A 16864-nucleotide genomic window follows, 5' to 3' on the forward strand; every position below is an offset into this window, starting at 1 on the left:
AAATTATAAATATTACTTTAGTCAAGGGTGAGTGAGCATACTTGATCTAAGTCTCAATTAAAGGAGCAGTGTGTAGGAGTGTAGGATTTATTGGCATCTAGCGGTGAGGACTGCAGACTGGAACCAGCTTTAACTTCTCCTGTGTGCCAAGCATGAACTCTGGCTTAGAATTCCTTCAGTGTTCATCGTTAGGAGGTTTTTATTAGGAGGCGAATTATCCGCAGAGGTCTCTTCCTTTGTAAAAACAAACCAGTAAAAACACTAAATCAAGTAGATTCGTGTTACAAATTTGTGTTTGACTGATGCTGCTTGGCTCATTGTAGACATGCCACTGGCCCAGCACCTGTTAATGTGCGCTAACCTTTTTTCTCTGTTAACTTAAGATCCGGACATGCAGGAGTTTTTCAGCTGGAGCTGAATTATCCATTGAGACTTCTTCCTCTCCAAAACAAACAGACTGCATGTCTCATTTATAAAACAATGCATAGGATCCATACTAAAAATGTACATACGAACAAGAGCCAATAAATGATCGACAATTTCTACAATCAGGCTTCCACCTTACCATCTGCATCACCAATTTCCCATCTCCAAAATGTTCGTAAGAATGGATAAAAGTTTCTCCAATCAAATCTGTTTTTATACATCACCTACATACCTCTTTCAGGCCTTGTTTTGTGTGTACCCAATGGTGATTAAAACTGGGGGTGTAACAGTTCGCAAAATTCACGGTTCTGTTCGATACAACACGTTGTCACAGTATGGTACATTTTTGATACAGAAAAATGCCAGAGAAATTTCCTTGATTTTTGATTTTTAAAACATTTTTTTTCATTCTATGTTATTTTAATCCACCTATTTATTAAAGCTAGCATCACAAAGTGTGATTTTCTTTTTTGACTTTGAGCAATAATGGAGCTATATCTGTGTGACCCATCTTCTGGGGTTTCTTGTTAGCAGCATATAAAACAAAAACAGCTCCTCTTTAATTATAAAATGCAGTATTGTTATTAAAAACAAATACAAACAAAAGAAACAATTCTGTTTCTCAAATGCCAGAAATACATTATTTTTTCTTTTCTATCTAAATGTATGAAAACTAACACAATGGTGTACTGACAATCTTGCAATGAGCTAGCTTAGTGTAGCGTGCCTCCCAGTGCGTCACACTGGATTAGAATGTTTTGGTTTGGGGGTGGAAGGGGCAGACAGCATGTTGCCTGTTATGTCATGTGTGCTGCCTTGTTGAGCGCAGCGGCACTGAGAGCATTATATTAAGTACAATTTAGCTGTATATTTAATTTTCCAAATTTAATAGGATAGTTCAACAGATTGTTTTGTTTGTAGTGTATACTGAACCGAAAGTCTCGTACCGAATATTTGTATTGTTACACCTCTAATTAAAATAATGAATGAATAAAGAAAGTTCATGTTAAAATCAGTGTTTTTCAGTGGCAGTTTGTCTTGTCACTGAGAGGCTTCTAACTATGGTGGCCAACAGGAAAATGCAAACGGCTAGAGCTAGTGTTTGATTTGTCCATTCTGAGCTACTGTAGGTACATGGTGTTGCAACATGGTAGACTCTGTGGATGAAAACCCACTCCCTATGTATGTATAAACAGCTTATTCTAAGGTAACGAAGACATGACAGTTCCTATTATACACTAAAGACAACATACTTATTCCATTGTATTCATTTTTTTTCGCCAATATATCCCCCCAAATCCTACACACTGGACCTTTAAATAAAACTGGCCTGTTAAAAATATCAGACCTGCATGACCAGCTAGCTCCTTTGTCCCTTTTACCCTGTGTGTTGCACAGATTGTCTTCTGCAGCAAAAGTAAAACAGAAATAGCAGGCAGTGAAAAAGAGAGAGAGAGAGAGAGAGAGAGAGAGAGAGAGAGAGAGAGAAAGAAGAGATGAGAAAAAAATATAGTGACCAAGAGTATGCTGAAAAGTTTCAGAGGAAAAAGCTCTCCTCTTGTTAAATATTTAAGTGATAGGACACTCAACTTTCCCTAACAACTTCCCTGAGTTTCTTAAACTCACCCAGTCTACGTGCGGTACATAGAGTCAATTTCTCTCTTGAATCCCGGCCTGAAACTAAAAGGTCTGTATCTTTTCTTCGCCTCAGTGCTCACAATTAAAGCTTTAAAGCAATGTCTGTTTCAGCTAAATGTCACATCTATATCAACAAATCAAGTAAACCTTACATGACTTTTAACGCTAAATCTACAATCATTTTCTGTTTATACAGTGAAATGGAGCAGCTCGAGAATCGATTTCTCCTCAGCAGTCAGACGTCTAAAAAGAAAAATAGGTCCATGTGATGTGGTTGGAATTTTAAGGAAAACCGTAAAGCCTGGCAAAGGGTAAATCCCAAAAACTAACACTCGGCTTGTTAAAAGGGAGCATTGAGAAGTCGATGCTTTGGACTAGCCCGATTTCAAAGTGATGTAATACACACAGAGCGCAAATAGCAACTGGATGAAGGGCTGTGGCCATGACCTCTGTGTCTAGGGATCTCATTTTCATAGTAACTAAACCCCAATGAAATATCTTCCCTCGAATGAGCCAAGCCAGAGCACCGACCATCCAATAAAAGGGAGCGGGATACGTAAATATGCTGAACAGGAAATAATATTGGGGATGAAAAATGAAACTGCACAAACCTGTACTGATGACCTCTTTCATTTCCTCTGAATCATATTTAATCTGCCACTAATTCATGTTTTGAGAATAATCTGGAGGACACATTTGTTGGAATAAAAAAGATATACTATGTGCCTCCGCTTTATGAATCAGTAACATTTCATAAAGCTGATAAAAAGCTTCTCTTTGGGCATGAATTTAGGGTATTTAACCCACTGAGTTGCTAAGATAAAATACTCAGATGGCATTATCATGTACTGAGCATGTCACAATGTGAGCATTGATTCACTTCAGTTCAATGTCTCCTCAATAAGACAGTCAAAAGGATTGCGCCATGGACAGCCATGTAAGCCTGGTTTTAGGCCTGTGGCGTGTTAACTAAAAAGCAGGCAGAGCATGTCAAGCCTGTGGGCCAGCTGGCAGGGCTCTAGTGTTTGTGTTGTGCTAGTTGGGATGTCAGGGCTAGAGTGGGCAGGAGGGGCTACAGGACGACCAGGCCTCCTCCAGACTTGGCTGCTCTGACTAAATGGACCAGATCAATCACATTGGACGGCCCTGTGACAGTGAGTTAAGGTTCTGCGGCACGGCACAGCGTTTTTGGACGCAACGGCCCTCGGCATGGCTAGCTGGCTGGCTGGCAGACGCGCGCAACCCGTTCCTCTTGCTTTCCTTGGGCTCACCAAGCAGATGGCGATGGCAAGGACGGAGGCGACAAGCCTGCCGTCAATCCCAAGCCCCCATCCATCCGGAGACAAGTGATGAGAGAGATTAGGGTGTGGGAGATGTGGAGAAGGATGGAGCGGATGGTGCGCATGGAGGGTGGACTTGTGTCAGCCAGGTCTGGGCTGGATCACACACAGCTGGGCAGGGCTGGCCTGGCCTGAGGCAGGATCTATGAGGCGTGGCGCTGGATAGTGGTTTGGGGATACAGTGGCAATGGAGGTCCCAGACAGTGGTGCAGTATGGTAACATGTCTGAGGTCTGCCTGGCACCGCTTCTGTCGGAATGTGTGTGTATGTGTGTGTGTGCACGTCCCGAGAGGTAGTGCCAGCTCTGTGTTTGGTGGCATCCAGAGATGGGGCAGGGCTAGCCTCATGTTGAGACACTCAAGAGGCAGAGTTGGAGGAAAATATGACCTACATTGCCATAAGGGAGGGAGGATGCTTAGCTTTCACAATGTACACAGAGGCAATCTGAATACTTAATGTGTACGATAACTATACATCATGTACAATTTTATCTCAGAGACATTCTCTATGATATATATGTTCCTGGGAAGCCTACATTTTTCATATAGTATACTCTATAACTGACTTTTTTCTGTGAAGTTGTTCAGCCTATTATATTTCAAGGTTGGCTGTAACATTCTCATCAGTTTCTAGCACTGGTAAAAGATACATGTTTGATAGTATGACCCGATTTTCAATAAAAGAGTCTAAAGAAAAGATCCACAGAGCTTTGAGGTTTACACAGAGTAAATAATACTATAGGAGAATACAGTTATACTGGATGGTGTCCCTTGGTAAGTACGAAGCTTGCAATCTATACAGTTGTAAGGTGCGTGTAAAACGCCATGGGCATTTTATTCTTAATCCAGATTTGATCTGATGCTTCATTGTGTTACACAAACTGTGGGGTACTGGCTTGTCACACTGCTTTGTTTACTTTCTGACAATGAATACTCCCACTTACTTCTATGCAAGTGGCAAAGATTGGTTGTTTGTTTTTTTTGTTTGTTTGTTTTTCCGGAGAAGCCAAATTTTTAATCTCCCACATACTCCATTACAGTGGTTTGTGTGAAATTTTGCAATGTATTCACTGTGCGAGAGGCTTTGCTGCATTCATTGATTTTTTTCTTTTCTATAATAATGTTGTCAAAATTGATTTTAATTATTATTCAATCCATGTGTATCAAGAGAATCTAATCCAGCTATTGAGCATCCATCATTCCTTTTCAATGTGCAGTACATGTGTTTGACATCATTAAATGGACTGAAATGAATGCCGTTGCAAAATGATTTCAAACCATGCACAGTGGTTATACGGTAATATTGAATCCTGGTAATGGTTCTGGCCCTGCGACATAAAAATATAAACTGGCATCTATGATCCATTTCATGTTGAAGGCAAATATAGCCAGAAATAAAAGGCAAAAGAAAACTTACAAAGTGCAGACAATGTAAAATAACAGCATGATCACTCTTACATAGACTGTTCCTTAAATGTAATTGTAACGTACACTGAATGGCTCAATTAGAACTAAGCCTTTATTGTCTCTACACTTTTTTCCCCACTGTGTAGTTTAAAATCCAGTTGAGACCCTATGGAAAAGTATTTAACTCATCTCCCCCAATAACTTTGGATGATGACCAGCCCAAACCAATGACTTCTAAGACACATTACAAATATTTATCAGCACCGTCACAGCCGCCTGTGTCTCGCCGTGCTCTGGACACTGTAACTAATTGGAGATCCTTTTTTGTTATCGCTCCTCTCTTGGTGGTTGAAATGTAAACAGGGTGTTATGAAAGTGCCCTTATGGCGTGGAGGGAAGCGAGCGAGGCCACTCTGGCACTTACACGGCATGCCTTATAAATAAGTAATGGTACTGGACGTGTAGCGGTTAGTCATAGAGGAGGAAGGTCTGCGCATCAACCCCACCTCTGTTTGCCTTGTACATATTTCATAAGATGCTGGGGTAGAGGGAAGTGGGAGGTTGTGGGGCATATGGGAGGGTGGCTGAAATAAAAGGCAGCTCACACAGGCTCCTCTCTGTTCACTGTCATGGGTCTGTTACTATTAATAATACCAAGTGTCCTCTCTCTTTCTACTGATACAAGTTCATGGTGTTTTTCTCCTCCCTGCCTTCCTGTATTTGACAACAAAATAGAGCCAGCTGCCGCGTTGCCCACTGTAACCCCGGGAGAACAGAGTACAGGTTGCACAGTGTTAGTTTTAACAATTAAGACAAAGTTTCCTTTACAGACTCCAGATGACCGATTTTCTCAAGGGCTCTGATCAAAGTTGGCGTGGAAAAGTACGCACAAGCTCTCAGACTTCAGACTGAGAAATGAAACGGTAAATCATATAACCATAACTGTGCTCTATTATGTCTCCTTTTGTTATCATTAGTATTAGTTTGGAAAAATGAGCTACACAACCATTTTGTTTTGGTTAGAGAGCTTTGGTTACAGTGGTATGTATTGATTAGAAACTGCAGGAGCTAGTCGATCTTCTTACCCCTCCATTCACAATCATGCTGTCTATTAAATGGAGCTGCGGATGAATCAGCTTGAAAGTTGCTAATGATTTCCCACCAATCAATGACCTTCATGTCTTCATGATAACATAATGGAGGTCATGTTATCTGAATAGATCAGGATCCTGTTTACAGTTTATTCGCTGCTCAAAAAAACACCTTGAATTATTGATTGGAGGGAAGGAAGAAGTCCTTCAGAACAATATTATAAAAATACTTAACAGAAGACCACACGCATTAACAGGCCAAAGCACAACCACATTAAGTAGCCTCTCTGTGGAAAGGAAAATATTATGCATTTGCCACCAGTTCACACAGTTGGACGTCTTTAGGTCCAAATAGTCACCTCTGGCACACAACATATAATTACAGGAAAATGTGTCTAGCTCTATAGCTTGTATTCCTTACAATACCAAGAATGAAAAAGACTGTGCCTTCTTTTCCCAGTCTTAAACTCCAGTGTTCTCATGCTGTACCTACCAGTATGATAAATGGCCACAGTACCGATCAATCCCAGGCAAAAGCATGCTCTCATACAAACGTTGATCTTGAATAATGTTGAGGATAGTATTTCCACCAGAAGAGTGGAGCAGTGGGAGCATAAACATGCCACATATCTGGAATCCTACTCTAAGTAAAACTGCTCATCTAGGCCACAGCTTCAATATCAGAGACCGCATTCATGCATGCAAGGACCGGAGTTTCCTCTTTCCTTCCCTTTCTTCTGGGTTGACTTTGTTAAGAGTCTTTAACCTCCAGTCTCCCACCTGCCAGTTTTCATACACACTTAGACAGAATTTTTTGCTAGAGGAGTGAGCAAGCTTACCCGACTTTCCCTACTGTGGCACACAGGAAATATATATATATATATTTATATAGAGAGAGATATTTATTTATTTATTTATATATTTATTTTTATAAAAGCACACAATCAGTGAAGAGTACCTAACCTGTTGCCAGGTTACTGGTAGCCTGCAAACACTGCCTCTCAAGTTGGAACAAAGACAGAACAGATAGCTAGCAGAGCCTCAGCAGCACACCTCTAAATATAAAGTCTTCAGCTCTTGTCTGTTTGCAGTTCTCTCCCCCCTCTTTGGAGGAGGTTAATGGGAGGCGATGGTCGCGCAGTCTGTTGCCAAGGGCAAGTAAGCCTCAGGCCAACACACATCTGACTGCCCTTCGTGTATGTGTGTGTCTGGGTATGTGTAACTGACCAGTATATGGACAATGTTGGATTTAAACCCACTCGGAGAACAAAAAGCCAATTTACGCAGTTACTAGAGACAAACTCGCTCTAACTAAGCTGCAAGCTACTTCACAAATTACACAGACGCTGCACAAACAAGGTGATTATTCCTGTCTTTTGATGTTCTCATAGGTTCATGGGTCATGTGAGGACAGCCTATTCAAACATGTCATTCAGTTATTACCTGCTTATAGTTATTTAAAAATCGTATTATTTCTGAAATATTCATCTAGCATATAATATTTCATCACAGCACATCAAAGCTGTTATGTTAGGACATAATGTCACCAAAAGTGTTAGTTTAAGTACAAGTAAAGTGTTGTGAAACTTAATGTATGCTGGTGCTGTACTGTACCGTCGAGCTATGTGGGTCAGACATTGTGCTCCTGGGGGCCAATTGTAGCCTGCAGCTGAGGGATTTGGCTGAGTCAGCATCTCCAGTCCACTCTCTGGGACCGGGATGCAGCGCTGTGTTCCGCTGTGACTAGGCAACCAGCCTCAATGTTATGTGCACACATGCAACTGCTGTGCCTCTCTCTAATTTAAGTCTGGCGGTGTCCCACTTTTACTCCGTGCAGTCAGGACAATACAGCTATACTTCATAGTGCGAGTCTACAGAGGTGACTTATGCAAAGGAAACAACATTGCATCCAGTTTCACTCTTTGATCCAATTTCTAGTTGCTGCATTGTTTATCACAGTGCTCTCTTCTTTTTTCTGTTTACCTTGATATTTAGGTTATTAGGATTTACATTCAATTTTAATTGCCATGGGTAGTCATGTATCATCTAGAGTCCTATTTTTGATCACAGTAGATAAAAGATACAAAGTACATGACCTTAAACAGGTGCCACACATATTCGGAAGAACTTAATAATGTTTTGTGTTACATTTTCTGATCATCAAACTAGAAACATGACCTAAAATGAAGATGATTTACTCCTGTGGAAACTAAAATCATCTCTTTTTGTCTAACTAGGCACCTGCACCACTAAAAATCCCTTGAGGGTCACTGATAGGTCAGTCCTGTCTTGTCCACATTCCTCACAAGTCCTCAGTTGAACTTAGATATTGTAATACACTGTTTTTGGTTTGTTACATATAGGCCCAGTGAGTGATTTATAGCTTTAATCTAATCTTCTTAAATCAAATTTCTGAAACCAAAATAGCAATAAAATACACATAATGTAAATCCAAAGTCTTAAATAATTAAAACACAAAATAAAGTGAATTATAAACAGTCGATGTCCATACAAACAATAATCCTCCTCAGTTGCAGCAAAAGTTCAAATCAAATGAAGGATGTTGTCTTGAGGTTGCAGAGATTTGAAAGCCGCTGACTGGAGCTGATATATAGAGCTCAATTCTTAATGCTGGGGATGACAGAGCACTGAGTTGTTAGGGTGATGAAAATGGATATATTGTGTTCAGTACCTCGCCCTGCCAACCTTGTGATGAATAATAAAGTTTTATTCATTTTCTCCATCTATGGTTCCATGTGATGAAACCTCACACTGACGTTTTCCCATTTCTTCTTTATGATAGGATACATGCAGGTGCCAGGGAAGTCCAGAAAAAAGTTTTTTTCTTTAGAGTAGTGATGGTAGGTATTTCTTAGGTATCAGAAACATAGAAGTAAGGACCTATGTGAGGAACAAAAGGTGTGCAGCAACATTACCATTAAAGGTCCAGTGTGTAGGATTTAGGGGGATATATTGGCATCAGTGAATATAATATAATATAATAAGTTTGTTTTCTTTGGTGTGTCGTCACCTGAAAATAAGAATTGCTGTGCTTTCGTTACCTTAGAATGAGCCGTTTATACCTACATAGGAGTCGGGTCCTCAACCACAGAGTCGGCCATGTTGCACTGTCATGTTTCTACAGTATCCCAGAATGGACAAACCTAACACTGACTCTAGATATGGCCATTCACGTTCTCACTTCAGCCACGAAGTTTAGCAGTCCCTCCGTGATTAAAAAAAAAAAAAGAAGAAAAGTGTCTCATGTTTTTGCCAGTTTAAATTATTGGGTCCATTTGTTTATAAGCAGACGAGACCTCTGCGTATGATTCAGCTTCTGGTAAAAACTTCCTCAACGCCTGGATCTTATCAGAGAAAAAAGGTGAGCACACATTAGCACATGCTGAGTTAGCAGCCTGTCTGCGACAAGCCAAACAATGTTGGAGAAACACTGATTTGATTCTGTGAAACTGCTTCATTCAGAGTTTTTACTGGTTTTAATCATATGGTCCGCTTGATTTAGAGAGGAAAAGACCTCTGTGGATAATTCGGCTCCTGGTAAAAGCCTCCTGCACAATGAACACTGAAGGAATCCTAAGTGGGAGTTCACACTTGGCACGTAAGAGAAGTTTCAGCTGGCTGCAATTTACAATCTTCACCACTAGATGCCACTAAATCCTAAACACTGCTTCTTTCAGTCAGCTTAGTGGCTCTCTTGACTTGGGGCCTCCCTAATGTAGTGGTTAGAGCACTCGTCCTCTGTGCGGAAGGCCCAGGGCTCAAATCCTGCTGGGGTCAATGTCAGCAAAGGCAAATGGTCACAAGAGGCTCCCACCGCCGAATCAAATGAGATCAGATTCCTTCAGGAGGCTTCAGGACAAGAGAGTAACTCCATCTAGACGTTCCAGACATAAAAGCGGATTCATTCAGTGGCTCTCTTAATTTGTCAGAAACCATATTATTGGAGGTACACAAGTGCCTTGAAAGCAATGTCCTATATTAACATTGCAAATATAGATCAACTAATTCACTTGACGATATTAAAATCCAATAATATCAGTCTTGGTTCAACCTCTTCTAAAGCACTCTCTTGGTCTTGTTTTGGACATCTCTCTCTTTTTCGATCAGGTGGGGCCACATTATAGAGATATTGCTTTACTTCAGAAAGGTTACCGTGGATACAAGGCTCTTACTTAATCGCTCAGCTTGTGGCATTTGGAGCCACCGCTGGCTTCCCTCTATAATTACTCAATTCCAACAATTCCATCCATTGCTCTTATTCAGCTGTGATTTGAATAATTGTACAGTGAACCATTTTGGAGCCCAGTGGAGTGCCTCAGATACTGTTATGGGTCATTGTGATTAAGAGCTAGTGAGTAATTGTGGGAGCTTTTGGAGTCAGTTGAGGTTGATAGCATTGGCTGTCACTGGCCATCTGTCTCACTCGCTGAATCAACACATTGGTTATGACGGACACCAGGGCATCATAGGGTTATATAGTGCGTTAGGCTGTGGCAGTCATTTGGATTGAGGAATTTAGTGTGCTTAAATTCCATCTAATAAGGGCACTGACATGCACTATTATGTAGAGACTAACTATCTTGGACCTTTTATAGACTTACAACATCTCCACAATCAGATATCTGAACCCTCAACTTGAAAATGTTCAATATTTTGAATGTAATAAACACTCCAACCCTGTCTCTGTCTGGCGCTCACATTTACACACATGAACAGAAGGAAGGGAAAAAACAGTATATAGATTTGTCAGTTGGGGTGGTTGTCTCGTAAAGTCTTAGATCACAATGTGATGAAGTGAATCAAGACAACAGCAAGCAGCAGCGTTTCATTACATTTCATTTACAACTGCCACTCCATCAGCACGCCTTTATGGGCCCCCAGAACTCCTTTTTGTGTGGCTTTGCTATTGCATACTTTTTTGTGTGTGTATGTGTGTGTGTGCGTGTGTGTGTGTCAACAGCTCACATTTCACAAGCCGCCTGCTTTTACAGTTACTCCTGATGACAATGCCGCGGTACACAAATTACATACACATTTTTTTCCCCCCAGCCCTCCCCACAGGAATAACAATTTGTTTCGCCCAACATAAACACAATGCCATAATAAGGGCTCATTATGAGGCGACCAGATTCATTTTGTCTGTAACAGGAGAAAATGCTCGGGAGATTTATCATGACAGCTCCTTTACAAGGATAAACATTTTCTTTTGATGCATTGCTGAATTTCTACATGTGGTATGTTGCAATATCAATAGCATTTCACAGAATTATTGGACGGGGAGAAAAAATATGCTTGTGCCTCTCCTTTGATGAGAGATGAGAATCATTAAGCACTTGATTCAGTTCCTATGGTTACATCTCGGATCAGTCTTACACTGGGTGATATAGTGGACCAAGTAAACAGTGAGATGTTGTTTTTCTGCATTAGATGTATACACTGTATGTATGACTGCTTGTTAGGTGCATTATGATAGGATTGTAATATGATAACATAGAGTCTGAGTAACCCAGATATAGTGTGTGTTAAATGCTCTCAGTAGACTTGGAGGTCTTTAGTGGACAAAAATCAAAGAAACTGACGCTTTCCTTTTGCACCCCCTCTGTGCCTTTGTCTTCCTTTAAGCCCTTGGTAGTCCTCAGCAGACAAGAGCAAGAGGCCGCTCGCTGTTAATTTAATGCTCTTCAGCGGAGAATTTATTTTAGCAGGGATACAGTGCATCATGCCAAAGGGAAGACTTCCTGACCCACAATCTGCTTAAGCCCCGACCAAGGGCACAGTGAGTTACGGCTCCCCACAGCATGGTGTCATGGAGAGAAGCATGGAGGAGCATAGGTCTGGGGAAAAGCGAGGCGCGTGGCAATCGATTTCTCCTTGGGGGAATCCAACACAGACACTGTTGTCGCCTTACTGATTCCTCTCTTCCACCTCCCTCTGCCCTCTATCGCTCTCTCGTTCTCCTCACTCGCAATCTATTTATTTATCCTCTCTTTCGGCTCTCCTTCTGGCTCACTCTCACCTCACTCGGCCCACCTGCCAGCCTCAGATCTGGAGGGGTTACTCCACAGTATCTGCTTCCTCGGATCCAACAGCCTGAGCTTTGTGACTCTGGCCTGACCCAGCCCTAATTAAACACAATTAGATAAATCCCATGGACTCCGGCGTAATCCTCTGGACTGCAGCAGGAGCAGGAGAGAGCACAAGCAAGAGAGATAGTTGAGGGAAGGAGGGAGACTTGGCAGGAGAAGGGACAGCACATCCCTGCAGAACAAAGCCAAGCGGAGCGTCTAATGTATCAAACACATGGATTAGCGGTTAGCTGGGAGAGCTGGGGCTGAGCGAGAGCCTGCGGTTTCCAGCTTTCTTGGAGGCTGACTTGGCCCAGTGAGAGAAAGGGGGCCCCGGTTGGTCTTGTGGGAGGCCCAAAATCCATTTCTGAATGTGTAAATTGACAACTGTATGAAGATAAGTAAATATATCGTAATTCTGTTAGGAGGATTTATTTTTGTTTGAAAAGACAGGTGCCGTGATTATTAGTTTTCCACATTCATGGAACCAGAATCCCACGGTGAAACATGGAAAAAAGGAAAGACTGAGAAACAACTGCAGATTCGCTCATGCCATGCTGAAAAGAGACACTTCTTTGTCCACTTTAAGTGAAGACAAAATAATGAGCTACAATTCTTCTTTTTCAAGTAGACACCAGATCTCTCTACAATACCTGACCAAACAAGGCTCAAGCAAAGACACTTTTGAACAGGTGTTTTGGAAACAACTTCTGAAATTTCAATTTGCTAACAAATTGCTCACATAGAACAGTCACTGTGAGCATGCTCCTTACGATCATCTTCTCACCTCTCCTATTGTGTTACCGAGGCTGCAATATTTTCATAACCGTGGAAAGATAATCTCGCACTTGACTCCCAGTATTGAGTCATTTCAACAGACCCACTTTTGGCCATGTATTATTCACGGGTATTCAAGCCCCACTCTGGCCCAGGGAGGAAGTGCTCTCTCCCAGTCTCCGTCACAGGATATCAGCCTCTAATTCATTATTCAACATGCTGGAGCAGGGCCACTCAGTCTAACTCACTGAGAAGCTGCCTGGACAGGAGAGGATAGTGTGGGGCTACAGCGGCTGGTCCGAGGCCTCCAGTGATTTCCCTTTCTAGATGGACGAATGGATGGAGTTGCAGTCTATCTGGGTTTCGGCAGATTTTACGCTCTGTGGTGCCCAGCAGTCACAGTTGTTTACTCACCTGATGAAGACAGTGATGATGCCATTAGTGATGATAATGGCGATGCAGCTGTGGCTGCTGCTGCAGCTAGAAATGATAGCGATGATGGCAATGGCGATAATACTAATGACAGCAACGTTTAACAGTGAGAAACTTTATAATTAATACGTTTTGTTTTTCATCTTACTGCTGTGTCTTTAACAGTAACTCAGTAACAAGACCTTTTCTGATAAGCGTGGTCAGACAGCTGGATAACTAAATGTCCTTGATTCAGTTTATTAAATTACATCATTTTCCTTTATAATCTTCAGTGTCACACGGGAATTGAGCAAAATATACTTCTTCTGTCACTTTGTGGTTTGTTTTAGGAGGGATGTGGCAATGACAGTGCTGCAGGTTGTACTGATATGATATAAAGCAGTGTTTCCCCATTGGCCCAGCGGCAGGATCCAGATTTCTTACCTTGAGTCATTAGTTCAAGGTCCACACAGTTTCATATATTCAGCGTCATAATGGTGTATTGTCATGTCGCTGAGCTAGCTGGCTGTCTCTGTCAAGTATCTGTCCATTAGTCACTCACTCTACAGCAGAAACAGCACTTCAAAATAAAAATCTGGGCTGGAAATTCACTGTATTTCAAAATAAAGTGTGTTTGATACAAATTTCACTTTCACGAGTCACATGCGGTCCATTCAGAAAAGACCCGCGACCCACTTTTGGACCACAACCCACGAGCTGAAACCACTGATTTAAGGTATTGCACAACATTTGAGTTTTGCTTCTCTTAAAGGAGCAGTGTGTAGTATTTAGTTGCATCTAGCGGTGAAGACTGCAAGTTGCAACCAGCTGAAACTTCTCCTATGTGCCAAGCCTAAACTCCTGGTCAGGATTCCTTCAGTGTTCATTTTTCAGAAGGTTTTAATGATCCTCAGAGGTGTCTTAGTCTCCAAAACAAAAGGACCCTGTGATTTAAACAGCTAAAAACACAGCATAAAGCAGTTTCTTATCAAAAAGCAGTGTTTTCGAATGCGACAAAGGAGAATATATTGGGCATAAAGTTAAGACAGGATAATAATAATTTATTATCATTATTGTTGTTCTTTGCATTTTGTAATCTTCAAAATATCTGACAAGTAAGGGAAGACTTCATTTGATTGTTGAACAATAACATTTGTACTTCTGATATTCTTCTGGATTAGAACACAGATGCTTCCCAGTTCTTATAAAAGCTGGGGGCGGCAATAGCTCAGTCCATAGGGACTTGGGGTTGGGAACCAGAGGGTCGCCGGCTCAAGTCCCCGTCTGGACCAAATGTGGAGCGTGGACTGGTGGCTGGAGAAGTGCCAGTTCACCTTAAGCAAGGCACTGAACCCCCCAACTGTTCGGGCAGCCCCCCCCACTCTGACATCTCTCCACTTTGTACATGTATAGGTCCTGTTTGTACATGTGTGTGTATTTCTGGCCTGTGAATTAATGACAATGGAGTGAAAAAATTGAATTTCCCCTCAGAGGGATTAATAAAGTATATAAATTAAGGTATTAATAAAGATACTGCTGAGAAAAAACAATCAGTGGTATCCCCTTGATTTTAGGCTTGTTGTGGAGAGGGTGCTACTTATCGTGGCCGACACGGAAACACGAATAGCCCTATCTGGAGCCAGTGTTAGGTTTGTCCCTTCTGGGCTATGGTAGAAACATGGTGGTGCAACATGGTGGAGTCCGTGGATGAGGACCCGCTCCCTCTGCAGATATAAATGGCTAGTTTTGAGGTAACAAAAACACAACCACTCTTATCTTCAGGTGATTAAACAGAAAAGAAAACATACTTATTAAATCATATTAGGTCCCTGCCAATACCCCCCTCAATCCTACACACTGTACCTTTAAGATTTTATGTGGCACACTGACATTTTAATGCAACAATCAACACATCTCATTTACATCACATTTTAATTCAACTCAAATTCTGAAAGATTCATCAATTGCAATAAATTTGTTGGTGAACCCCAGGAAGTGACAACTCAAAAGACTGTGAAGTAGAAAAGGGAACATTTCTAATACTGTACTGTGATACTGTTATGACCAGAGTTTGTGCAAGGAGAAGGATAACAAAAAAAAATGCACTATACAAGTTTGAGTTGGCTCATCAAACGATCAAGTGAATTACCATCAGAAACATCATATACATGGTGTGACACAAATTCTTCAGAAAAGTAAACACAACATTGTCCTTTCAGAAACAGGCCATAACAGCAATTCCTGCGATGCAGTGCCTCTTGTCAGCACATTTAACCTTGTTAAACAATAACCCTGCCTGATCTTGCGGCAGATTTTCCAAACACTGCTGCTCTTCTTTCTGTATCTTTCTACTGTTTCGATATTAAACTGCTCTCTCACTGTCAAGCAAAAGCACCATGAAAAAGCAGTAATAAAATAAAGACAGTAGCCAGATGGGCTTGTTGGTAAATAGATGCGCACTTTTTTACAGTACATATGTACAGGATGCACTGTGTAAATAAATAATAGGCAAAATGGATCAATTAAAAACATCAACACCCCCAAAAATGAAAGTTTCCAATCCAGATTTGTAGTTGTGATTTAGAGGAAAGTGGCTGAGAGGTCACATTTGAGGGCTTGGAAGAAGATCAATCAGCGTGAATTAGGTCAGTGCCATGGAAGTCTCGGGAGGTGGACGACAGCAGGGAGACTCTCTGGTTTTGGGTCATCTGTGCCCCTGACAGAGCTAGCTGCAGACCAATGGGCAAACAACAGACCACCATCCATTTCCATGCTCCCTTCCTTCCTCCTTCTTTCCTCTCTTGCTTTCTTTTATAGAGCTTTGCACCAGTGCATCGCCATCATCCTTCATTCATCCTTGATATCTCTCACTTCCCTTTCTCATTTCCCGTTCTGTCCTATTATAATCACCCTCTCCATATTTTAATCACTCTCCACTAAAACCATTAAACCTCCTTTGTCCTTTGTTGGAACAATACATTAAGTAAATTAAAAAATATACCAATCAATTTCATTCGTTTTCAGACATACTTCCAGGTCTGAGTCATGATGGGGTAGCCTGGATGTTTTTTCTCAGCTATGCTCTCAACTCTTCCTAGGGGATCTGGGAGTGATCCTAAGCCAGGCAGGATAAAACGAGTGTATACAAAAACATTTGAAAACTGTTTGTAAACAGTATTGCCAGCGAAAGCTTTGCCCGCTTGACCTTTCACCTTGCTATATTTGCATTTTTGCACAGTGTTGTGTCTGTGATTTTTGTAGCTTCCTCAAGGATGCATGCTGTTTACAGTCTGGCACCTGGTCGCTACCTTTTTTTTTATAAAATCCTGACCTCACCTGCATGCTGTGCCCAGGAACATCTTAAACACAGCAGAATAAGAAAATACAGGCAGAGGGCAGAGTCTCTGAAGATAAATACACTGCCACACACTTCTAGTGAGTCAAAAGTGATGACTGAGAGGGATTACCTATGTATGAGTCTATACATTGATTTGTTTTTTTAGGAAAATTCTGCATAGTATACCTTTATCGTCAAATTAAACTTTGAATTCCCCTCACTGTTTGTGTAAAGAAATGTAAATTTTGAAAGTTATTCATATTTTCCCACTCTTCAGAAGAGGATAAAAAACATATTGGCACATTTGTGGACACACTTTCTAAGATAAAGCCCCAGGGTGGGTGTTATTCTC

This window comes from Epinephelus fuscoguttatus, linkage group LG6 (genome assembly GCF_011397635.1).
Source record: "Epinephelus fuscoguttatus linkage group LG6, E.fuscoguttatus.final_Chr_v1".
In the NCBI taxonomy this organism is placed as follows: Eukaryota; Metazoa; Chordata; class Actinopteri; order Perciformes; family Serranidae; genus Epinephelus; species Epinephelus fuscoguttatus.